The sequence below is a fragment of the Symphalangus syndactylus genome, chromosome 6 (genome assembly GCF_028878055.3).
Source record: "Symphalangus syndactylus isolate Jambi chromosome 6, NHGRI_mSymSyn1-v2.1_pri, whole genome shotgun sequence".
In the NCBI taxonomy this organism is placed as follows: domain Eukaryota; kingdom Metazoa; phylum Chordata; class Mammalia; order Primates; family Hylobatidae; genus Symphalangus; species Symphalangus syndactylus.
Genome location: NC_072428.2, coordinates 21,964,042 through 21,990,709, shown reverse-complemented (window position 1 = coordinate 21,990,709; position 26,668 = coordinate 21,964,042). Strand labels below are relative to the sequence as shown.

At 45.9% G+C, this 26,668-nt stretch overlaps 1 protein-coding gene and 1 pseudogene across 1 annotated transcript in view; both read right to left on the bottom strand.

Moving 5' to 3' along the window:
- Positions 1–26,668, bottom strand: part of ABTB2 (ankyrin repeat and BTB domain containing 2) — a 207,571-nt gene that overhangs the window by 155,418 nt on the left and 25,485 nt on the right. The gene's annotated exons all lie outside the window — the stretch shown is intronic.
- Positions 16,253–26,668, bottom strand: part of LOC134736870 (cobalamin trafficking protein CblD-like) — a 33,971-nt pseudogene continuing 23,555 nt past the window's right edge.

The following is a 26,668-nucleotide window of genomic DNA, read 5'->3' as shown; positions in this document are numbered from 1 at the left end:
GTTATCTTTTCCTTTTCATAGACAAATATTACTTAATAGAATTCTTCGAAGAAGTTATTTGGGAAATTCTGCTGTGTGAAAGTTCTGATGAGTTCAACACATAGCAGGTACTTAAAGATGCCTCTGGACTGAAGTGAAGCTTGCTTACTGGTTTTCCAGCCATAGCAAGCAATGACAGCTAGCACCATGTCAGGAAACTTAAAAAAAAGAAAAGAAAAGAAAAAAAGCAGACAAACTTTACGAAGACTCAGTAAAGGGCCACTGCGTATAGGGTAGACTTCCCTGCACGTCTCCCTGAATGAATTCGTCTGTTAGATCCTGGTATCCTTAGTCACAAGGACAACCCAAGTCACCTAGGCTTCTGCAGGCCTGTGCTGCTATGGGTGAGAGCCCTCCCTCCTGGTATTGTGAGAACTGTTCAACAGCAACCAATGCTCCCAGTGCTCCCTGAAGGTAACAGGTTGCTAGGTCGCAAAAATGAGTCCAGCACAATTAGGTCACTTCTCTAAAACACCTGTGAGATCAGAACTGAGAAGTGACCAGCCACGTTCTCCCAATGAGATCACATGTTTATCCCTACATCTTCCCCCGCCTCCTCATATGCATAACCTGTATTATCACTACATACTAAAACTCTTGGAGAACAGCTCACACCCCCAGCACTGAGCTCTTCAGCAGTCTCCACCATCCAGAATGCAGCCAATGAGCAGGAAATGAAGGAAAGAGTTTGAGCAGTCAACAGAAACGCCATGGACCCTGTTCATGGCTCTCCCGAGAGAGGGCACTACAAATTCTTTCCTTTCACACATTTTCCAAAGTGTAATTTCCCTGGGGACACAGATTGTGCTCTCTTGGTCTGATTCTTATGTTAACGGTTTGAGTCTGGCCCCATAGTTAGATGACTCTCTGTTTTTTTTTTTGTTTGTTTGTTTGTTTTTGAGACGGAGTTTCGCTCTATCGCCCAGGCTGGAGTACAGTGGTGTGATCTCGGCTCACTGCAACCTCTGTCTCCCGGGCTCAAGCAATTCTCCTGCCTCAGCCTCCCACATAGCTGAGATTACAGGTACGTGCCACCATGCCCAGCTAACTTTTGTATTTTTAGTAGAGACAGGGTTTCACCAAGTTGGTCAGGCTGGTCTCGAACTCCTGACCTCGTGACTGCCCGCCTTGGCCTCCCAAAGTGCTGGGATTACAGGCGTGAGCCGCTGCACCCAGCTAGATGACTCTCTAAGTCACAGCATTGTGGAATCAAAAAGGCGGATTTTTTGGAATCAGGACCCTTTCGGCAAGTTACTTCACTTCTCTGTGTCTGGGCCTCCTCATCTGCAAAACAGGGATAACAACAGTAGCTCTGACCTCCTAGGTTACTGTGAGGATTACATGAGTGGACACGTGATGAGCTTAGAATACGGGATACAGGGCAAGCACGCAATGGATGTTTGTGATTATTAGTCATTGCTACCATATGTAAATTTCCAGCCCATCACCTGACACATAACAAGTCCTCAAAACAACCTACTGACTGAAGGAAGCTGGCTGATTTTATTTCTCAGGCCACAGCTTGTTCAAAGCAGCAAGAAATGACAGCTAACAGCATTAGAAGGGCTTAAACATTTACAACACAAAAAGCAGGCATAAAAACTTAAGACTGTAGTGTGGGGCCATTTAATATTGGGACCAACATTCGATCACATCTTGGGGTCACTCCCTGAGGGCACAAGCACTGTAAGAATACTCATGGATCTTGAGTCATCAAGAACATAGTCACATCTACGCAGCTCACTCACTGTTTAAGAAAACAGGAAACTGGCCAGGTGCAATGGCTCACACCTGTAATCCCAGTACTTTGAGAAGCTGAGGTGGGTGGATCACCTGAGGTCAGGACTTCAAGACCAGCCTGGCCAACATGGTGAAACCCTGTCTGTACTAAAAATACAAAAATTAGCTGGGCGTGGGTGGCAGGCGCCTGTATTCCCAGCTACTCAGGAGGCTAAGGCAGGAAAATTGCTTGAACCCAAGAGGTGGAAGTTGCAGTGAGCTGAGATCATGCCATTGTACTCCAGCTTGGGCAATGAGAGGAAACTGTCTCAAAAAAAAAAAAAAAAAAAAAAAAGAGAGAGAGAGAAAGAAAGAAAAGCAAAGAAAACAGGAAACTGTGTTAAATGCTTTTCAAATGCTTTGGTCTCGAAGAGTTAAAATTTTATTGCAATGACAATGTTTTGGCACTTACAAGGCACGAACGTGCTGCAATCCTGAATGCCTTTATGGTCTGATAGGCTGAGATTTCAGCAGAGGCAGATTTACTACGAAGCCAAAGAAGTGTAAATTTCAGGCAGCCTCTACTTGTACAGGTCGCTTCCAAAACTTCTGGAGGGGGCCTGGCAATGTGTTCACAGGGACGTGTGTTTTTTTGCCAAAGTAAGATTAGCCACCGTCAGTTGATACCATTGTCTCTTTCCACTGCAACTGACCACATGTTCCCATGCATTGGGTGGGCATTTTGGGGACCTTGTTGAAGGAAATTGAGTAGGGGATACATACAGTCAGCTGGGTTCAGTGGTTAGCAGTCACGTCCACTTAGAGTTAATATATCACTAACAATCCCTTACACCAATGACTTCCAGAAGGACTCCTATTGCAAAATGTGTTATGACACAAGGGTGCAGGTCAGAGGTTATATCAAGATATGAACGGGCATTACCGTGCTCAACACCAGAGGCGGTGCTGGGAGTAGAGGAGAAATGAAACTCACGACAGACGGAGTCAGAAGCTAGGCTTGTGGAAAGTTCTTCCAAATCTCACTGCTCAGAAATGAGCGATTTCCCCAAATTTGACAACAATCCTAATACTTGACATCACCAATAATGAGTTATGAAGTTAAAAGAAAATTTTCAAAACCATTGGAGAAAAGAAAAACAAACTTTGGTTAACTATTTTAAAGGGAAGACTGAATTGTTCCTTTAGAAAACATTACAGAATCATTGTCATAGGAAGAGGTGATTAGTCAAAAAAAAAAAAAAAAAAGATGGGGAAAAACAGTATTGTCAAGGTGTGTCAGGCAGTTAAAGTTATTGATTTGTGATATGTGTCAGCTTTAAAACATTTTTCTCATTTTAAATAAATATTCACTTTTATATCTCATTGTGCATTTGTAATTTTGGATTCTTTTCCTTAACTGTATTAACTTCAGGTGTCAGGAAACCCGGATCACTCCTGACAGCGGCCTAGCGATCACTTGGGCTTGACCTTGACATTGAGTAACAGTGATAGTAACTTCTATTACATTGAGCAACCACGCTGCGTCTAAAAGTACGTATGTCTCCTGCTCATCAATGACACGAGCTCAGGGAGGAAAGCACTGACAGCCCAGGAAGGGCTCGAGAAGTAATCCCTCATCTATATGCAGATGACTTTCAAATCCTTATCTTCAGATCCCTTATCCCATTTTTACTTTACCACTTTATTATTCCACAGATACCCCAAACTTGGCCCCTGTCCTGGGTCTCTCCCTCTCTCAGTTAAAGCTCCAGCATCTACCCTGCTGTGAGTGCCAGAAATGTGAGTCCTGATTCACTTACCCCTCCCTGCAACCCTCTGAGTTTCAAATCAACTTCCAAATCTGTCACTGCTGCTTCTCTCTACCGCCACCCTCACGTCCCCGAGCTTGCCTTGCCTCTCCCCTGGAGTACTCCATGGCGCCCTTGCGGGTTTCCTCCTCCTCACACACCTATCCCTCCAGCCAGAGCAAGCCCTCCTTTCAGAGCGCAGTTCTGACCACATCAACCTCCGCTGCATCCCTCCAGCCTGTAAGTTCCTGTTCTTTTCAGCCTCAGGGCCCCTCACATAAGCTGTTCCCTTTCCCTGCACCTCCCTCACCCCCCAGCACCCTCCCTCTGCTAGTCAAGTCCTCCTACCCAACTGGGTCACGGGCCCGTTTGAGAAGGCACATGGCTCTCCTCCATGGGTGGACTGCATGGAGGTTATGCTGTTTAATGTGCGTCTCCTTCACTAATCCACTGACGGTCACCTGCATCTCATATCCTTAGTCTCTCGCACAGCTCCCCACACGACGTACTCAAAAACGGCTGTGTGAGCAAATGTGTGCATTTGTGCTATTTTTGGAAGGGAAGCAATTTCCCCGGTGGTCCCTCTCTTCAGCCAAGGTCCTGATGGAGGATACCAGTCAGACTTGTGCTGGTCCTGGGGAAACCACAGAGAGATGCCGTTTCTCCATGTCAAAGGGGCTCTATGCACAGCCTGACCCCTTCCACTGCCCTCAGTTTCTGACCTTCTTGGCCTTGGGAGAAGAGGCAGCTCCTCAGCGCTCTGGCTTTCGCTGGCTCCAGGACGCTGTATCTTGTTCCAGGGGACCCTGACAGGCCTCATGCACACCCTGGCTTGTCAGGCCCCGGAAGGGCTGCCTGACCTCCTAAGAGCTGCCACCTGTGAGGTGAAGCTGGACAGGAACTTAACACTTCCATGCTGCAGACCCAGAAAAGCACATTGCAAGTGCTTCTAAATTTATCTGCTGGCAAGAAATCTAAAAATACTGAAGGTGATGTTTAGTCCTGAGAACACCAGAGTGGCTGGGATAGGCCTCAGCTGTCCTCATCATTACCTTCAACTCCAAACCAATCCAAATAAGCTCACTCTAAAAACATCTCATCTTGGCTGGGCGCGGTGGCTCACGCTTGTAATCCCAGCACTTTGGGAGGCCGAGGCGGGCGGATCACGAGGTCAGGAGCTCGAGACCACGGTGAAACCCCGTCTCTACTAAAAATACAAAAAAATTAGCCGGGCGTGGTGGCGGGCGCCTGTAGTCCCAGCTACTCAGAGAGGCTGAGGCAGGAGAATGGCGTGAACCCGGGAGGCGGAGCTTTCAGTGAGCCAAGATTGCGCCACTGCACTCCAGCCTGGGCGAGAGAGCGAGACTCTGTCTCAAAAAAAGAAAAAAAAAAAAAAAAAAAATCTCATCTTGCAGCGCAAAGGGTGCTTCAAACAAGTCCCTCGGCCACTCCCGAAACCAGATTAAGGCAGAGCGCCTCACGTAAATAGAAATTCTGAAGCCGCTGCTAATATTTTGAGAGAGAGGGAGAGAGAGAACACATAATACTTTCAGAGATAAGCTGAGGTTGTTCTCCAGGGCCGAGTATAAAATCTTTTTTTAAAAGAAGGTGTCCATTTATACTGGGAGGCACTTATTTAAGCCCAGCCCCAGTTACTAGTATTCTTTCCTAGGGTAATTATTACACCTTCTCTCTTTTGAGATAAAGCCTACAGTAAAGGATGGAACAAGTGCTACAAGTGAGCAATCAACTACCACTCTGCTGAGGCAGGACCTCTAATGACCTGTTCATTCAGAGAAAGCCAATGGGGGCCGGGCATGGTGGCTCACACCTGTAATCCCAGCACTTTGGGAGGCCAAGGTGGGCGGAGCACCTGAGGTCAGGAGTTGGAGACCAGCCTGGCCAACATGGTGAAACCCCGTGTCTACTAAAAATACAAAAATTTGCAGGTCATGGTGGCGCACACCTGTAATCCCAGCTACTCAGGAGGCTAAGGCAGGAGAATTGCTTGAACCCAGGAGGTGGAGGTTGCAGTGGGCTGAGATTGTGCCATTGCACTCCAGCCTGCAACAGAGCAAGACTCCATCTCAAAAAAAGAAAAAGAAGCCAGTGGAACAGCAGGTGGTTCTGCCTGGAAAGGCATCTTCAACCTGACACAGCATCTCCAGATACCCCTAAATGGTCCCTTTTTGATTAAACACTGGAATCCCAGGAAAACACACCTTGTTCATTCATTTCAGAGGGTCTCTATGAGGCAAGTGGTGTTGGACTTAGGGCAAGAAGATTCAGGCTCAAATTGGGTGAGTTTTCTGCACTATAAACCGGGGTGGTGACTGCTGTAGGGGGTCATCTTGAGGATTATAAGGAATAAACAAGATGAAAGCACATTGCTGGCCATTCCACAGGGCTTGACAGGGATATGCAGCTTCGGAACCCAGTTTCTGGCTTTTGTGCCCAGGACAGCATTCAGCACTTTATTATTTCTGGATCAAAAAGTTTATTCTCTAAACTGTTTCCAGGGTCAGATTGGTTTGCAATCATCAGAGTTCCCATTTGTTCTTTCATCTCTCAGCTGATCTAAGAGAAAATAAGCCCACTCCTCTGAACAATGCAGTGTATTAGGTTCTACTATTCTCTTTTTGGAGACAAGGTCTCACTCTGTCACCCAGGTTGGAGTGCAGGGGTGCAATCATGGCTGACTGCAGCCTTGACCTCCTGGGCTCAGGCAAGCCTCTCACCTCAGCCTTCCAAAGTGCTGGGATTACAGGCACGTGCCACTGTGCTGGGCTACTACTCTCATTTTATAGGAGAAATCGCCTCAGAAGGGGTGACTTATGTTAGGTTACAAAGCTAGCAAGTGGCAGAGCTGGGGCCTGAAACACAGGCCTAAATGATTCTAAAATCCATGTTCTTAAAAGAAAAAAAGAAAAAAGAACAGAAAAGGCCCAATTTCTTAGCAAGTGAAAGTACCTGCACTAAAATTAAATCTATATTCATGATTTAGAAATGGTCCAGGAACTGAAAGAGTTAACAATAGCTCACTGTCAGTGGAACAATTTATACAGGAGCCCATGTGCGTTTTCTTGCTCAAGGGGTTCTGGAACCTTCCCTGGAATGAGGTCAGCAGCTGGAGAGCAGCTAGCAGTGGAAAGAGGAGTAACAGAATGACCAGACACCCCAACCGCTTCTGGCGCTGGCTCTGAAAGGCTGGCTCCCGGACAGACGGAGTGTCCCATTGGGCCGGCTCCCGAGCGCCTCAGCTGTCTTCTGGGTAGGATGTGGTCTGACCACATTCTTTGAAGTGTATGGTAGCTCCTTACAAGCCACTTGGCTGAGAAGACAAGCCAGCACCCCAGCAGCAACCTGCACCACCATCAGGCCCCCCAGAGAGTGCCACCTCCTGCCCCTTGGGGCCCAGGCTCCCTGGAGAAGCAGAAGCTCTTTTGGCCTCATACACAGCCCAGTCATTGTAATCCAGACCATCGGACAAGGAGGACGTCTGGAGAATATCTCAAACGCCCTGAGAGATGGAGTTGTTACAATAACACGTTTCATGTAGATGGTGATATCAGCCATGCCACGAAAGTGGGAGAGATGTCACTGGGAGGGCACACCTGCCTCAGTTTCTTCATCTGTAAAATAGAGATTATGATAGGACTTTGCAACTCTACGGAGATACAAGTGGATCTGTGTAAAGCACTCAGTGCCTGATGATGAACACACACTCATTATGTCCAACTATTATTACTAGTATTTCTTACCACCCTTATAATCATAGATTCTCTGTGGAAAAGCCCTTCCCACCGTCTTCAGCAAGGGACTTCGCCCAGCACTGCTGATGTTAAGGCTGAGTTCTCCTTCAAGGTGGGGCAGGTTGGAGGGCACAACCCGGCTCCCACACGGTCCTAGGGTGTGGGTGCTGCCTGTTATGTGGTGAATGGATAAACATGCTCTGGAAACCGAGGGGGCTTGAGGTCCCACAATTTACAACAGCACAGGGGAGGGGCTAATGCCGGTCACAGAGTGATGAGGGAAACTACTACCTGAGATACTCCCATGCAGGTGGCTTTACTTCCCTGATATCCAGCACCCCAAAACTCTCGAGGGCCATGTGGAAGGCTGGACAGATGGCCATGTCGCATGCCCTAGAGATCTTCCAGAGCAGCTGGTCTCACCAGACTTGAGGCTGTTCTTCTCGGATATGCTGAGACAGAGAAGAGGCTTCTGCAACCTGTTCACTAAGCAGGTCTGAGATTAGACTCTAACCTCGATGAGGGTGGGACCAGGTCTGTTTTTCTTACTAGGGTATCTGTACTCCAAGGCTGAACCAGCACTTGGCACATAGTCCATGTTCAATAGTATTTGCTGCATGAAGAAAGGAATGACTAGAAAAGTCAAATAGATGTGTGTGTTTTAAGGACCTACCATGTGACACACCTGTGCTAGGTGCCACAGGGGCATGATCTGTTCTTCTCTGCACACAGCTGCAAGGGAGAGGTGCTGATGGCTCTCTTTTGAGAGGAGGACACTGAGGCTAGGAGGCCAGTGTCCCCTCAGACCAAGGGCTCATGACTGGTGAGTGGCAGAGCTCAACCTCCCCCTGGTATGCGATGCTGGTGCCTGGATCCTCTTAGAAGAACTGGCTAGATAATTTTCAGGGTCCAGATCAAAAGGAAAACGGGAGGCTCCTTGTTCAAAAATTAAGAATTTCAATGCAGTGATAGCTGATCATTAAGCCAAGTGTGGAGCCCTTCTGAGTGGGGGGCCCTGTGTGACAGCACAGGCTGAGTGTCCATGAGGCTAACCCTGTTCTGAGAGGCTGAGGGTGATGCCGCACTTACAAGGTGCAGTCAGCCCCCGTGATGGCCCTAATGGTTTCCATGTTGCCAAGCTCCAACCCAACGCTCCAAATGACTTCCCCAGAAAGGCTGCTGCAGATTATCTTACCCTCCTTTCAAAAAACAAAGACTGGAAAAATCCTTGCCAGAAGGGCTCAAAATTCCATATTAAAAAGAGGCCTGCACTCGCGCGAGCCTGCCTTCTGGACGGTGTGCATTTGCATGAGGCCACGTGAGCGCAGACACTGTCTATGGAAACAAGCTCGCCTGGCATTTGGAAACTAACTGGGACCAGACCCTTGGTCGAGGAGCCCCAAATTACCACAGAGCGAGTCTCCTGATTAAAACCACGGCACTGAGGTTCCTCGGTTTCACTGAATAAACACGCCCAGTTCAGGCTGACTGGTTTCAGCTGATGGGGAGAAATGAGTCGATTTGAAATAACCTGTGTCCGGGGCCATCCTGACCCGGGGTTCTGAGGGTCTGGGGCTTGGCTTTCTGAGGTTTAGAAGCCCATCTTTGGGAGGTTCTTGAGACAGAGGACAGCTGTATTGGGCAGCTAAAAAGCTTTGGGGAATACAGGCCCCAATCATTCATGAGGAGGAATGGAAACAATTAGACTGATTCCAGGGATGTGTTCTGGGTTCCCATTCTCCTCTCCTGGCATCCAGTGCCTGTCTCCTCCATCCCTCCTCCCCTGCCCCAGTCATAGCTCACCCTCGGCGCTGAGCAGACATGGGCAGGGAGAGAAGGGCACATTCTGGCTGGCCGTAGCCCGGAGGCTTTACTGTGGTAAGTATAGTTCTGAAATGCGCAGGACTCCTTAAATTCAATTTCCCTTTTCCTATCAGAAATGACACGAGCAGCCACCCCCCAGGTTTCCAGCTGCCTTTCATGGCAGGCTGTCAGTGCTTCTGACACACAGAATTCCCAACACCTGTGCCAGCCAGGTGCCGGGCATCTACCCCTCACAGTGGAGAAACCTGAGGTGGCTTAGCATAACTTCTTCAAGGCGAGCTTATGCAGCAATTTCTAACCAGTCATCGTCAAACTGCTGATTAAAGGTTTGCAGTTAAAATGTTAAGAACAAAAGAAAAAACGTGTTGCTTTGTTTCATCCAACACTTGACAAGAACTAACTTTGGGATCAAGTGGCCAGGGTTGCTAGAACAAGGCTAAAAATGCTGATCTTCCTCTGCTTCACTCACACTGCAGCAAGGAAACTAACATTCCAGACACCCCATCCCTGGCAAGGAGGAGGGGAGACAGCCCTCACTGACAGCACCCAACGTGAGGCTGTGTTTTGTGGTCAGTCCCAGATTCTGGCCATCACAGTGGCACGGATCACACGGACACTGCAAAAGTCGCAAACGGCTCCCTTTCACCCTTTCTTTCTACCATCAGCAAACTGGGGCTCTCTGGATAAACAAGAACTCCTCATAGTAGGTTAGCACTCGCCTTTCAGCAATGAGTTCATTTTAAACTCAACTTCAGATCCAGCCCAGCTCTGACTATCATCACAGTGGATGGGCTGAGCCTTCTGCTCCTCTGGGAGGTAAAAGATACTCACTGGATCGTTTCCTGCACTCTGCTCTTTTGCTACCCCAAAACCCACAGGCTGGTCAGTGACCGAGTGGCAAACACGTGTTTGCCACAAATATTTCATCATCAACTACAAGGCTGAGCAGTGGAAATACCGAGGCCAAGTTACTGTTGCCACTGGTGCTGCTGAAGCCCAGCTTTAAGATAATCCATGAGCCCCAGAATATGGTTTTTTAAAAAAATACAGTGTGCACTTGAATGTGATAAAAACCGCAACAATAACAACTGCACACACAGAGTTTCCAAGAATAAATAAAGCTTGGCTGAGCCTGTCCTAATTGACTACATTAAGGGTATACAAAGGACCTGTGTGTGACCAAGACAGTGGTAGCATAGAAGATATGTGGGAAGCTTGTGATACAGTTCTTACCCTGGGCACACTAATGACCTCACTGGGGAAGCCCGGGAGGCACATGGGAAAGAACAGAAAGATCTGGACAAAACACTCCGGCCTCATCAGTGTCTGCTTCAAAACTACTGTGCCTGAGGTACTCAGGGCGGGAGAGGCACAAAGCCTGTTTGATTCTGCTCTGCTCATAGGCAACTGACTACAAAACCAACAGAACTAGAACAATTCCAACCAGAGACACATGCAAGAACCCTTGGTACTTCATGCCATAGGTTTTTGGATGTTTAACAAAGACATGACCTCTCTTGTGTAAGTTAAGCACGTCACCTGTGCCATCTGTTTACATTCTGGATGCTCCCGATAAGCCTGGCTTAGGCAATCTTGCCCTCTGATTCCACTGCCCTCTGTTCAGATCTTCATCACAATCATTAGGATAGTGTTTACAGGCTTTCTACCCTGGAGACTATAATCTTCCTGAGCAAGGGAGTTGGGGATTTGTCTCCTCTCCTGCATCTTGTATTTTTCCCTTGATGGCGCTCGGCCCACAGACTGCTCAATAAGGGGGCACTGGCAATGAGAGTGCAGTAATAGTAAGAGAAACCCTTGGGCAACGAAATTAAGAATGGGCCAGGCATGGTGGCTTACACCTATAATCCCAGCAGTCTGGGAGGCTGAGGCAGGAGGATCGCTTGAGTATAGGAGTTCAAGACCAGCCTGGGTAACATGACAAGACTCCATCTCCACAAAAAAATACAAAAATTAGTCAGGTGCCTGTAGTCCCAGCTACTCGAGAGGATGAGGTGGGAGGATCACTTGAGCCTGGGAGGCGGAGGTTGCAGTGCACCAAGATGTTGTCACCACATTCTTGCCCAAGCGACAGAGCAAAATCCTGTCTCAATAAAAAAAAAAAAAAAAAAAAAAATTAAGAATGGCTTTTTTTTTAAATTTCAGATTTGGGGATACATGTGCATGTTTGTTGCATGGGTATTACACACATAATGGTGAGGATTGGGCTTCTAGCATACCTATCATTCAAATATTGAACACTTTACCTAATATGTAATTTTTCAACCCTCACCCCCACTCCTCCCCTCCCCACGTCCCCCTCCCCTACCTTTTTTTTGAGACATAGCCTCGCTCTGTCACCCAGGCTGGATGGAGTACAGTGGCACAATCTTGGCTCACTGTAACCTCCAGCTCCTGGGTTTAAGTAATTCTCCTGCCTCAGCGTCCCAAGTAGCTGGGACTACAGGCATGTGCCACCATGCCCAGCTAATTTTTTTGCATTTTTAGTAGAGACAAGGTTTCGCCACGTTGGCCAGGCCAGTCTCAAACTCCTGACCTCAGGTGATCCATCCACCTCAGACTCCCAAAGTGCTGGGATTTATAGGCATGAGTCACTGTGCCTGGCTCCGCTTTTTTTGGTTCCCAGTGTCTATTTTTTCCATCTTTATGTCCATGCATACCCATTGTTTAGCTCCCATTTATGAGAACATGTGATATTTGATTTTCTGCTTCTGAGTTCGGTTAGGATAATGGCCTCCAGCTCCACCCATGTTACTGCAAAAGACATGATTCCAAGGAATGACTTATTTTAAAGGCAACCCAGAGACCATCTAGAAAAGTCATCCCCAACACTTTCCCAAGGAGGAAGCATGGGGTCTGAGGGACCAAGGGACTGGTCTAAGGACACTCAGTTGGCTCGTGGCAGGGCCAGGACGGACCTGAGTCTCAGCTACTAAATACACAATGATGTCACAATAAAAATTCCAACTTAGATTTCTAGGCAGTTGAAAGAAGGTGGTTTTACTAGACTGTGAATCAGCCAGTAAGTACAGAGTCCAAGAGTCCAGAGGATTATTTTCCATTTAATGCCAGCTGGGGAGTCAGAACTCAATGTTCTGAGTTGGGAGGTGACCCATAATGTGATAAGGATCCAGCATGTTGCTCTCAGGTCATCCTTGGGCAACTTAACCACTAGTCTAAGTAATCTATAAACCCCCCTGTTTGGAGAAACAAGATGTTTTGATGGAGAAATACCAAGAAGTGTCATCTCAGGGCTAAGGAAGGAAGCTTGCATGCCTTTCAAAGGAACTGCCCAGTTATTAGCCTGAGTCAGCTGTAATGTCAAAGGCACCTCTTTCCAGACTGAAATCCTGGAGCCAGAGACTGGCACTGTCTTAGCAAGGATGATGGCCAAGGCCCCTGGAGCTGAGGGATAACATCTTGTCAGCCCCACAGAGCAACAGGAATAACACTGGAGTAGACGCCACCTCGAACTCTAGAACAGATGAGCCAGGGCAAGGCAATGAAATGAAATAAAATGCTTCCCGGATCTGACACACAAGAAGCCTTGGCTCAGGCCTTCTTCCCCACAACCCCACCAACTTCAGATGGTCATTATACAGCCAGGTGAAGAAGGTCACAGAGACCTGCCCCTTTATGATAAAGTCAGAAGAGACCCCCAAAGCTTAGTGGGGTCTCTTTTGGCTTTATCATAAAGGGGCAGGTCCCATCAGGACCAGCCGATGCCTGCACTGGCCAGTATCTAGGCAGCAGGGGAGGAGAAACCTAGGTGTGGGATAGCTCCAAACCAAGGACAGGTTTGGGACAAAAAGGGAACAGCCAACATACACCAAGTACATGCCGTGCTGTCTGTCACCTCTGAAGTCGTTACCAAGGTGGGCTGTGGAGTTAGCCAGACCTGAGCGTGAGCTTCCCACTGTCACTCTTCACACTGTGTGGTAAGTTATTTAACCCCTCCCAGCCTCTGTTTTATCACCTGGAAAATGAGACACCACGACTATTTTATTTTATATTTATTTTATTTTATATGAAGTCTCGCTCTGTCACCCAACCTAGAGTTCAGTGGCGTAATCTCTGCTCACTGCAACCTCTGCCTCCCGGGTTCAAGTGATTCTCCTGCCTCAGCCTCCCAAGTAGGTTGGACTACAAGCATGCACCACCACGCCCAGCTAATTTTTTTTTTTTTCTTTTTTTGAGATGGAGTCTCGCTTTGTCGCCCAGGCTGGAGTGCAGTGGCGCGATCTCGGCTCACTGCAAGCTCCGCCTCCTGGGTTCATGCCATTCTCCTGCCTCAGCCTCCCGAGTAGCTGGGACTACAGGCGCCCGCCAACACGCCCGGCTAATTTTTTTTTTTTTTTTTTTTGTATTTTTAATAGAGATGGGGTTTCACCATGTTGGCCAGGCTGGTCTCAAACTCCTGACCTCAGGTGATCCACCCATCTTGGCCTTCCAAAGTCCTGGGATTACAGGCATGACCACCGTGCCTGGCCACTTTTTAGAGAGCAGGTGTATTAAAATGAGCTAGTGAGTATAAAGCATTTAGTTCAGTACTTGGAACATACTAATCCCTTAGCACACGTTACTTAATTTTATTGTTATTCTTAACACACCGCTCACTCCCTGAGATCTCTAACAGAGCTACATATGATTTATGTCTCCCCCAAATATGTGCACAGATGACCCAAATAGAAACTTAGTTCTGGCTTTGGAAGGCACTCAGGTTTTTGAGAAAAGAGCAGATTTTATTTCTTAAGGATGTTACCCTTGGGCTAACATTTGAATACTTTGTATTTCCTGGAGAATCAAAGTCAGAAGGCAGGGTCCTAAAAATGTACTCAGTGGCTGAAGCAGTCTGGTTGATGATTAAAACCTTATCCCTGGATGATCTGAGCTGAAAAGGCCATTTCAGCTGTAGACCATTTCAATGCGTCCACAGGTGTACAGAGATTTATGACAAAAGTCACTTAGATGGATATACCTCACCACAGCAGAATCTCTTCTCCAAAGCAAAGTAGAACTTGGAAGCCCAAGGTGCCACTGGGTGGGCTGGCTGCCTCTTGAATTCTCTCACCTAACCTTCACTAAGGACTTACCCCACAGGCAGGCATATGGGTGCCGTATGTCCACATTAGAGGTCTGTGGAACTCTCTAGAACATACCAGACTAACTTTATCTCCCCTGGGCAATCCCAGCTCACTACTGAGAATGCCTTACTTCTGGTTAGCAAGCAGCACATTCAAGCTTGCCAATCTTCCCCAACACCATTTGTATCTGTCTTTCAGCCAATGTGCACCAAAATCTTCCACAAAGTTTTACTTTGCGCCATTTAAAGATGTTTTACTGGCCAGGTGTGGTGGCTCACGCCTGTAATCCCAGCACTTTGGGAGGCTGAGGTGGGTGGATCACCTGAGGTCGGGAGTTTGAGACCAGCCTGACCAACATGGAGAAACCCTGTCCCTACTAAAAATACAAAATTAGCTAGGCATGGTGGTGCATGCCTGTAATCCCAGCTACTCGGGAGGCTGAGGTGGGAGAATCGCTTGAACCCAGGAGGCGGAGGTTGCAGTGAGCTGAGATCTCACCACTGCACTCCAGCCTGGGCAACAAGAGCAAAACTCCATCTCAAAAACAAACAAACAAACAAACAAACAAAAAAAGATGTTTTACTTTGGGTCAAGTCATTGCAAGGGAGAATAAACAGCTGCGTATTTCTTATTCCACAGAAGCCAAAGCTTCTTAAATGTTTCTAGACAACTCATGAGAGTGTGCCATATTCAATTGAAGTTCAACAGGAAAAAGGAGAAACATTCACCAACCAATTGGAAAAAATAAAAACAGTGGTTTAAGCAAGAGAATAAGGATAGACTTTAAAGGTTACTTCTTTTCTGTCTCAAAGAAAATGAAAGCCTATTAGAGACAATATTGCTTTATCCAGAAAGATGCCTGTGATGTATCATAGGGATGCACCCGGATACAAAGCCAACAACTAAAAGTGGCTTAAACAGCCAGGGCGTTATTGTCTCCTATAAGAACACCTGGGTAGGGGAGTTTCAGGGTTGGTTGGTTCTGTGACTCAACAGTGTCATCAAGGACCCAAGTTACATCCTTTCTCCCACCTTGGCCTGCATCAAGATGTTGGGTTTTGCCTGATTTTCCCTGCAGTCATGAGATGGCAGCTGCCGCAGCTCTAGACATGATGTTTGCATATGCCATTCAAAAGTCTCAAGACTCCAAACCAGGGAAAGGAAACCCTTCCAGAGAAGCTCCACCTAGCATCCTTCCCTCAGGCCTTGATGGCCTGAACTGGGTCACATGCCTGTTCTGAAATCAATCACTCTCAAGGGGACTAGAATCGTGACAGCCTTCAGGACAGTCGGGACTCACCTCTGGGCCAGGAGAGAAAGCCCAAACTCATACACCCATTGCTTCTGACACCGAAAGAGCCACAGTTTTGTTAGCAACAATGAAGGAAGAGCAGAGGATTTCTGAATATCCCTCTGGGAAATAACCTGACAGTATTGACAGGGGTTCACAGCCCTTCAGGGCTTCTAACAATCTAAGCTACATATCTGGCCAGAAAGGCATGCAAAACCCATCCAGATAAGGTAGGTCTGACGTCAAATACCTTTTTCATCATGAAACACATGATCTGTTAATAACCAGATGCAATACACAGACCTTGTTTGGAATCTGACTCAAACTAATTTATATTTTTGAGGCAAGCAGGTAAATTTGGGTATAGACTAAGTACTAGGTTGTGTTAAGAGATTGTTAATCGTACTTTAGGAGGTTGAGGAGGGTGGATCACTTCAGGTCAGGAGTTCGAGACCAGTCTGGCCAAGATGGTGAAACCCCGTGTCTAATAAAATACAAAAATTAGCTGGGCATGGTGGCATGTACCTGTAATTCCAGCTACTCGGAAGGCTGAGGCAGGACAATCACTTGAACCCGGGTGGTGGAAGTTGCAGTGAACTGAGATTGCACCACTGCACTCCAGCCTAGGTGACACAGTGAGACTCCATCTCAAATAAATAAATAAATAAATAAATAATAAAAGAAAAAGAATAAATTATTAATCATGACAATGGCATTGAGAGAATTAAATGCAAGAAACTACATTAGGATGTAAGGAAATGCTTTTTTCTCTCTGTCACCCAGGCTGGAATGCAGTGGTGCAATCTTGGCTCACAGCAACCTCTGCTTCCTGGGCTCAAGTGAGCCTCCAACTTCAGCCCCCCACCCTCCCAGTAGCTGGGATCAGAGGTGCATACCACCCCACCCAGCTAATTTTTGTATTTTTTTGCAGAGATGGGGTTTTGCCATGTTGCCTAGGTGGGAACAAATGCTTGCTTGCTTATTTATTTATTTATGAGACTGAGTCTCGCTGTATCGCCCAGGCTGGAGTGCAGTGGCACGATCTCGGCTCACTGCAACCTCTGCCTCCTGGGTTCAAGCAATTCTTGTACCTTAGTCCCCTGAGTAGCTGGGATTACAGGTGCCTGCCACCACGCCCCGCTAATTTTTGTATTTTTAGTAGAGACAGGGTTTCACCATGTTGGCCAGGCTGGTCTCGAACTCCTGACCTCAAGTGATCCGCCTGCCTCAGCCTCCCAAAGTGCTGGAATTACAGGCATGAGTCACTGTGCCTGGCCGCAAATGCTTATTTTTTAAGGGATACATACTGAAGTATTTAGGGATAAAATGTCATGATGTCTGGGATTTGCTTTAACCAAGTACAGCCAAAAAAGGGAGGCGCAGATAGCAAGAGTCAAAATGGAGCTAACAGTTCAATCTATGTGATGGATATACAGAGGTTATTACATAAGCCTGTATACTTTTTAAATGTTTTTAGATTTTTATAATAAAAGCATTTAGCAACTAGGGCATGGTGTCTCTGGCCTGCCTTCTGTAAGTTCACTATGCCTTAACGCTGTTTCTCCTTGAGTCTTTTGCATTTTTTCTTCTCTCTCCAAGATCTTTGCACTATCAGCTCCTTCTCTGTTCAAATGTCACCCTGTCACAGGGGTTTCCTCCCCCTTCATAGTCCTTCTCTCTGGTATGAGCCTAATTTTTGTTGTTCTTCAATACAGTTATCACTATGTGAAGTCATCCTACTTGTTTATTTATTAATTATTGTCTATTTCTTCCATGTAGAACAATCTCCATGAGAAGAGTGACTTAGTATAGCCTGTACAATCTTTCTCCAGGGCCAAATTAGCACCAGGTGTATGGAGGGCACTCAAATATTTGAATGAATAAACTGAACTTTCTTTCTTTTGAAAAGCCCTTACCAACACAAAGCAAAACAAATGACTACAAGCTAATGAGCACTTTACATTATCGTAAATTCCCTTTTTTTTTTTTTTTTTTTTTTTGAGACAGAGTCTCACTCTGTTGCCCAGGCTGGAGTGCCATGGTATGATCTTGGTTCACTGCAACCTCTGCCTCCCGGCTTCAAACAATGCTGCCTCAGCCTCCCAAGTAGCTGGGATTACAGGTGCCCACCACCATACCCAGTTAGTTTTTGTATTTTTAGTAGAGACGGGGTTTCACCATGTTGGCCAGGCTGGTCTTGAACTCCTGACCTCAAGTGATCTGCCTGCCTCAGCCTCCCAAAGTGCTGGGATTACAGGCATGAGCCACCATGCCCAGCTACTTTACGTAAATTCTTATTTAGTCCTCACAACAGTCCTATGAGGACAGATATTATTGTGCTATAATTAAAATCCCAAGCTTACTTTAACACTCACACTAGTGGTAAATATCTGCCAGACAAGTTTCCAGCCGCTATTCCTGGGCCCATGATAGGCATCATCAATGGATTTCTGAATTCTTTCTTCTGAGCCTGAATTCACCACAGTGCTCCAGACACTGATGATTGATCAGGCTTGGTCCATGAGGTGATATCTACTTGTCATTCCCACAATAAGTCATGCTGTTAAAAAAACAGGTGCCAGTGAGACTGAGCTACCACTCCAACAGTCCTTCCCAGGGTCCACTCCTGCCTCTTCAGGAAATGCAAAACCCAAGCCTACAAATAAACCTCAGCATTGGTCAGTAATGCTGCCAGACCACTGGATCAGCCTCCAGGAGGTTATTAAATAGCACAGCCCAGCTGCCAAAGCCTTCTGAGGCTTGGCATGCAAGTAGAGGCTCCCCTTTGGGGACTGCTGGCTGTCCCTGTTCAGTTACAGATCAGAATTTCCAGCTCTGCTACTTTTTAACTTCCCCTACCTTTCTGCCAAGACAGCACAAAGAGGCACAAAGACACCAAAGCAGGAGTCAGGGGCCTATGTCCAGGCAGGCTCAGCCTCTACTGGAGTGCCCGTGGCAGACTGTATCACCTCCCTCCACCTCAGAGTCCACAGCTGAAAAGTGCACTGATTCGGTCACAGTTAGAGTGCTTTCCAGTTCTTTTTTTTGGTTTGTCCTTTTTTGTTGTTGATGTTGCCTGGGCTGGTCTCAAACTCCTGGCTTCAAGTAATCCTCTTGCCTTGGCCCCCTCAAAGTGCTGGGATTACAGGTATGAGCCACCATACCTGGACACTTTCCAGTTTTAACTTCAGATTCAAAGTCAAAGTTCTCAGAGCTCTGGTATTATGTGCATAATCCCTGGCACAAAGAAGGTATCCTATGAATATTTGCAGGAGGATAGGAAAAATCACTGGTTTGGGAAAAAAGAGCCTCTTTAGCGGTCCATCAGTGGCCACTATCAGAGGAAGGTCTGAGTGTGGTGGAGAATAAATGCTCTCCAAGACAGAACCAGTGCTATACCTTCCAGTATGTGTTCTTTCCCCATGGAGGTCCTGTGATACTGCAGGATTAAAAATCGGTGTGCCCAAAGTTCTGCTATTTGCTGCCTACGTGACCTTAGGCAAGTTAAGCTCTCCGTTCTCTAGTTTCCTCACTTATAAGGTGCAGATAATCATAGCACCAACATCATAGCATTGTTGAAATAGCAATATACTACCTGTAAGAACCTAGAACAGTGCATGGCACATAGTAAGTGCTTAATGAAGTTAGCTATTACTATTCCTACTCTTACTACTGTATTGATCTATAGATTATGCAGCCCAGGAGAGGGGATTCTGCTGCCTGGTCAAATGCTGGATAGGCCGGGTGCAGTGACTCACGCCTGTAATCCCAGCACTTTGGGAGGTTGAGGCAGGCAGATCACTTGAGGCCAGGAGTTCGAGACCAGCCTGGCCAAAACAGCAAAACCTTGTCTCTACTGAAAATACAAAAATTAGCCAAGCATGGTGGCACATGCCCGTAATCCCAGCTACTTGGAAGGCTGAGGCAGGAGAGTCACTTGAACTCGGGAGGTGGAGGTTGCAGCAAGCTGAGATTGCACCACTGCACTCCAGCCTGGGCGACAGAGTGAGACGGTCTCAAAAAATAAAATAAAGTAAAATAAAATTAAAAAAAAGGAAAAAGCTGGATAAATGTTTACTAAATGAATGAATGAGTGAGGTAAAACCAACTCTTAATTCCTTCCAGGTCTTTCTCCTCTCTCTGTACTCTGATAGGCTAGCAGTCTCCTACAGTGTTAGATTTTATACAAAGGGTAAAGGGATAGTGGTGAGCTTTCTATACATTCCATTTAAACATCTAGGAAAATACCGATTCTAAGTTGACAATGGAAAATTAAGTATGTAGTTTTTAATCCTTAGACCACCTACCAAAAAACCCACAGAGATATAGTCAAAACACATAATAGATACATTAAAACAGAATACTAAAAAATGTTCTGGCCAGGTACAGTGGCTCACATTTGTAATCCCAACACTTTGGGGGGCCAAGGAAGTTGGATCACTTGAGGCCAACAGTTCAAGACCAGCCTGCCCAACGTGGTGAGACCCCATCTCTACCAAAAATATTAGTACAAAAATTAGTTAGGTGTGGTGGCACATGCCTGTAGTCCCAGCTACCTGGGAGGCTGATGTACGAGAATCACTTGAATCTGGGAGGCAGAGGTTTCAGTGAGCCGAGATCATGCTACTGCATTCCAGCCTGGGCGTCAGAGGGAGACCCTGTCTCAAAAAAAAAAAAAAAAGTTTAAATAATCTAAAGGCAGGAAAGGGGAAAGGGAGGAGTAAAAAACAGAACAAACAGAAACAAATAATAAAATAACAGAAACTAGATCCAAATATATAAACAATTAGATTAAATGTAAATGTTCTAAACATACCAGTTAGGGCTGGGTGCACTGTCTCACACCTGTAATCCCAGCACTTTGGGAGGCCGAGGCAGGCAGATCATTTGAGGCCAGGAGTTCAAGATCAGCCTAGGCAACATGGTGAAAGCCTGTCTCTACTAAAAATGCAAAAGTTATTTTGTATTTGGGCGTGGTGGTGGGTTCCTGTAATCCCAGCTACCCGGGAGGCTGACAGGAGAATCGCTTAAACCTGGGAGGTGGAGGTTGCAGTGAGCCAAGATTGCGCCACTACACTATGGCCTGGGAGACAGAGCGAGACCCCGTCTCAAAAATAAAATAAGAAAAATACATACCAGTTAGGAGATAATGGATTATGAGAAGAGATAAACAACAAAACGTGACTATTTGCTGTATACAAGAAACTCACTTGGAATACGATATAGGCTAGTTAAAATTAAATGTATGGAAAAACATTATGCAAACGTATCAAAAGAAAGCTGGAGTGGCTCTGATATCAGATAAAGTAGACTTCACAGCAAAGATTACTAAGGATAAAGAGGGACATTGCAATCCTAGTTTTTATATAAAGCCTCAAAGAAGATGATATTTCTAGTGGAAAGGAGTGGAAGCAATTCAGGAAGATCCTCTGTGTCCCACCGTAGGAATCCACGCCCCCCCCATCCACTTGAGGGCCCAGTAGCAGGGGAAATGTGGCCTGGCTCTCACTCCCAGGCCTCAGGCACATTTGGTTATCTTCACTCGCCCCAGTTCCTTTCCACTCTCAATTAGCTTTTGAAGGAAAGCAACCCCAAAAGTGACAGGAGTCAGGGACCTTGCTGGAAAAGGTCATCCTGAGCCCAGGATTACATACTCCTTCCTTGGAGTTAAAATGTCAACTCTATAGCGTTGTCCTATAAATGGGACTCTATATGCATGTTGTTAAGGATTTAAAAGAAAATTCCCGTATTTCCACTCTTCCCCCCTCTCCCAGATACATTTCTCCCAAAAGAAACTTACAGAGAAAAAAACTTTAGAAACCAAATGATCCTGCCTGGGAGAAAGAGTTCTGGATTATGTTTTCTGCTGCTATGACCTTGGCAGAATCTGGTTTAAACAATCCCCCAGCAGCCGCGTGTACATGGTTTGAATGCACTTTGTCTGTCGTCTCACTCCCAGACCCAACTCCTTGCTGGCTGTTTAACATTTCCAACCCTCATTCTGCCTGTACTCTGAAATGTGTCATCTAGCACAGTGTGTGAAAATATTGAGATTAAGGTGGCCTCATCAGCCCTAAGCAACTGTGACTCTGTCCAACTCCAGAATAAAGATTTGGTTTGTGCTTGGACTGGTCCTGCTGTCCAGGCTGGATTGGCAGTCAAAGTCAGACAGATGGAGAGATCACATGGGTCAGACAGGTTGGAAGGAGGCCCACTCAGTATCCCCCCTTCTGGAAAGACACTGGCCTCAGCATTCAGGCAATCTTCCTTCTTCCCAGGCTTCCAGTTTCAAGAGTGATGAAATCTGTTATCAAGGGAGTACTTGCTTTTTTGACTGTGAGAAATCCTGCAATGACAGTCTCTATCCACAGCATCGGAGTGAGGGACGCAGGCTTTGCAGCTGGAGAGAGCCTGGTGTGAGGCTGGCTTTGATGCTCACTTGCTTGGTGACTTGGGGCAGGCTGCTTAACCTCTCCAAGCCTCTGCTGCTTCCTCTGAAAATTGAGGAGAATAGTATCTGCCCTTCTACTGGTGTGATGAGGATTAAATGAGACAACGTATGCAAAATTCTTAGCACTGTACCTAAGCTAGTAACTGCTGAATAAACAGTTTCTGTTATTACTGCAACGGGATCATTCATTCCTCCATAGCAGAAACCACCTTTTTGTTCTCCATGATGCCTCTAGAGATGCCGGCCACAGGGCAGGCATTCAAGGAACCCTTACTGGCTCTCAACATTCACACTATCTGGACCTAGTTAGTTGTAGGTACTTCAAAAGGAACGTTTTATAACACCCCTCCTTGTCTGGTTTAGTTCTGAAATGGAAAGCAAATTGGCCACTTAGCCATCCAGAATCCTGAAAACACGTGGCCTCTCATATGGTCACACCTTCTATTTGCATCTGCAGCTGATTAAAAGCAAAAATCTATGAGATGAACTTTTCAATAATAATTTTCAACACTCAGTTTAGACCAGTCTAACTAAAACTTCAAGTACGTCAAGGTAGCACTGGGTCAGAGATAGACTAGAAGAGAAGTAACATTTTAATTCATCTGGCACAATTTAAGATCCCATTAAGACAGAAATAAACCCAGCCTGCAAGCTATTCAGCACCTAAATGGCTCATTCCTTCAAACCTGTAATCTGAATATTTAAGACACACTCTAAAGAAGTGCTTCTCTTTCAGAGAGGAAAGGTTCCATTAGAACAAATAAACACTGAAGTCAGTGAATATAACAAATAATTGCTCTAACAGCAGCAACCAAAAGATACTCTCATTAATGGTCTGTTGAAACTCTTCAAATAAAGAAGTTACCCTTGCCCTCCTTAATGTGGTGATGGGTTTCTCTAGAAGACTGGTTTTTCAATTCCACTTTTCCTTCCAGATCCATCTCCCATCTCACTTCTCACTCCACCCCCCTGCCCAGATCACCCAGCATCTTGTCTCCACAGCATCCAATTTTCCTCTTCTATCCACAGCCCACCTACAGTTCTCAGGCCATGAGGGCTCCCAACCTTCCCTCTCAGCGTGGGGTGGAGCATGTGGCTATGGACTACAATGACTGGTTCAATGATGGGGCACATGACCTAGGCCAGGCCCATCAGAGCCAATGAGACTCAAGTCCAGAATCTTTGAGCTATCACAAGAAGCCAACTGGTCCCCTTTCCTACTCAGCTTCAAGGCTGAGGCTGCTGCAGCTAGTTTACAACCACAGGAGAAAGGCTGCCAGATAATGGAGCCAACCCAGGAGCAGAATCCAGAAGCAAGAGTAAGCAAAAGAAACAGGGTCCCAAAGGTACCAGTGAACCCCTGAGTCAAAGTGTACCTGAAGTCAATCCTACTTTGGGACTTTTAGACAAGCCAGTAAATTCAACTGTGTCTGTAGCCTGCAAAGAGTCCTGACACAGAAATGGTAAACAGAAGTGTACTTAGAAGCAAATTTATGGTTTCTTAGCTTTAAATTACTTAGGAAATGAGAATGATGCACTGGATTCCCAGAACTCCTTCCCATCTCTATGCCCAAGTATGAGTCCAGGACCGGCTATTTCTGACCAAGTGGTTGCTGGCTGGGAAGTGCCAGGGACTTCACTTGGGGAATACTGCTTAGATAAACAGGTCTTGGGTAATGACAAAGCACTGATCTCAGGACTCCTGACTTCCGGTCCCTGCTGGGTCACTCCTTGGCCATGGGGCTTCAAGTAAACCCTTCTGCACTTCATTTTCTTCTATAGGAAAACAAAGCCCTCTGCCTCTAACACAGGGAGAATAGGAGCCAGCACTGCCTGGTATTTTGGGCTTTGAGTTGGGTAGATCTAGGTTCAAATCCCTAGTCTATCCTAGATCCAAGATTAGGATTTGGGTCAAGAGGCCCAATCTCTCTGACTCTCAGTTTCCTTCTCTGTAAAATGGGAACAAATCAGAGTATTGTTGCACAGGGTTATTTTAAGAATTAAATAAGGTAAAGTTTATAAAGTGTTTAGCAAGGTGCCTGATATATAGAAAGACACAATAAATGGTAGCTATAATAGCTGTGAGATCAAATAAGAAAGAATGTGAAAGTGCTTTGTAAAAACCATGAGAAACTGTACCTGTATTAGGGATTACTGTCATCACCTCTCATTCCTAAACTGGCCATGGTTATAACATCATAGTGTGGGGTAAAGACAATAAACTTATGAAATAAATTCAATTGATAAATTACACCCAATCCAGCAGAAAGATAGTTGTCAATGAGGCATAGGGGTGCAAACCCCATGCTATAACTGTCATTTCATCGACAGTTTAGCACACTCCCAAGAAATATATTAGGGTAGTTCATGGAAAATGCTATCAATAGTGACCTGTTAAATGTTCCTCTGGAGGCCTGAACTATTCCCAAGCTATGTGCATGCAGTCAGATCCCTTTGGAACTTTTCCAGAGCTACATCTGCAAAAGTACAAGATCCCCTTCCTGATTTTCCAACTTCATTTAACAACTTCACGGGCAGGATGCAAATCTGCTTCTTTATGAATGAGAAATTTCAGTTGCTGAGTTTGGCAGCAGAGATTTCCAAGAAATCCAGCCTTCCAGTGGACCCCCTCCTATGTTCCACCAGCACATCCCATAAAACGAGGGAGTTCTGGGTTTCAAATGGGCTGCCTGCAGGAAAGAGACAGCTGTGGTAAAACCAAAAAGATATTCCTTCCAGGTGTTGAAGAATAAAGTCTTCCTGATTGAAGGGACTTTGGCTCCTTTTTAGTTTGGAGGCATTTTAAAAAGCATACACGACAAGCCTAAGAAGTGCTTACCACAAGCATATGAAGGGTCACTTCAACTCATGTAAGTATTGCTTAACGTGGAAAAAACTAAAGCTTGAAAAATCAGGACCATAAAATGCAAGGAGTAAGGAGTTGTGGAAAAACAACCCCATCTGAGGTTGCAAAACTCCTTCAGGAAAATAGATACACTGTTCTCTTACTCTCTTTTCTAACTGTAGCCTATATACCAGCCATGTGTATTTTGGACTCCTTCCCATCCTACCATGATTTCCTGTCTAAGTCTGGGTCCCATGGTAACTGGAGCAATTTGGCACGCTGGCCCCATACACCATGACTGGCCACGTGAGGGATGCCAAGTGGGTATCTCTTCCATAACAAACATCTCTCTCTTCTGGCTCTGTAATGAGGTTACTCTCTTACTCATAAACTCTTACTAATAAAGTCTTCAGTTGATAAATAAATCTTCCCATCCAGCCTCTTTCACTCATTCGGAAGGAAATGATAATCTTTTGCAGAGCCAGAAGATCTATGTATTCAAGATTACATTGCATGGGGTAGAAGAGTTGCAAGACTACGGGAAAAAGAAAAATTAAAAACCCCAGCTTTGCCGCTAGCAAAAGTGTTAAGTAGTTCAGTAAAAGCCAAACCTCATTTATGGAGTGAGCAGAAGTTATCCTTGGAAATGTATTTCCTGGTGAGAGTCCCAAGGATATGGTGACATGAGTCACAGGTTTTACAAGCCTGAGGGCTAACTTCTATTTATCTTTCAGATCTCAACACAAATGACCACCTCTGGGACTGTGACAACTCCATGCCCCCAATCTGATTTTGTGGCCATGGTCTTCTCAGTATAGTATGCAATAGCCTGTATTACAACTGCCTGTTTGATTTGTGCTCTCTAACCCAGAGCTCCTGAAGGGCAGGACTGTAACTTTTCACTTCTATTCTGATGCAGCACTTCACGTAAAGGAGGCATCTGTAAATGCAAGTGATGTGGCTGTAGGCAGACCTAGCTCTAGATCACATCACAAATTTGGAGCATTCACCCTCTAACCTGTCCCAGCCTCCTGCATCTTCACTGCCACCTACCCACTGCACAGTTCTCCCTTCTCCTCCGTGAAGACCTACCTTAAGGAAAGGCTACGCTATTAATCATTCAGACTAAGGTCAAATAGAATCCTACATGCAAAATTATTCCCTCCAAAAATGTAACCCCCACACTCACACTCAGGGTATTATGCACCCATCCACCCTTGACCTAAGGGAATTAAGTTAGAATTGAATAATTTTAGCCAATCACAGGGGTAGATATTTTGGTTAGGTTTTTTGAGGAGGAGCTAGAAAAACTGGCTCCTCTGCTGCTTTTGAAAGCACACAGTGACCCACTCCCGGCCCTCAGCAAACCCAGTATCCAGGGACCCCCCACCCCCAGCCCAGGGGAGTTGGTCCAGCCTAGCCCGCTGTCCAGCAATGCCTCTGTTGATTTTGCTAATACAGCAAACAGACCCTCTTTGAAAAAGAGGCAAAGGCAGCAGAACTCTGCTTTCCTGCCCATTTCCTCTGCCTTATTAAGCAAGAAGAACGGGTTTCAGTTAAAAAAAAAAAAAAAAAATCCTGAAAGCCACTGATGGAACAGCCTCTGAAGTGCGTTCGGGGAGTCACAGGACACGGAAGGAAATGGAGGGCACAGGAACATGAGTTATGGTGAGCACTGGGGAAATGCCTGCTTTGTCTGGGTGAGACACAGGCAAAGACTTTGAGGTCAACAATGGCCATTCATAAACAAACAGCTTTACCTTATTAAGCATTAAGGGTTTTACAAATATTTCTCGAATGATTTTACATGTGTTGTCTCAGTTGATTCTCCTAATTC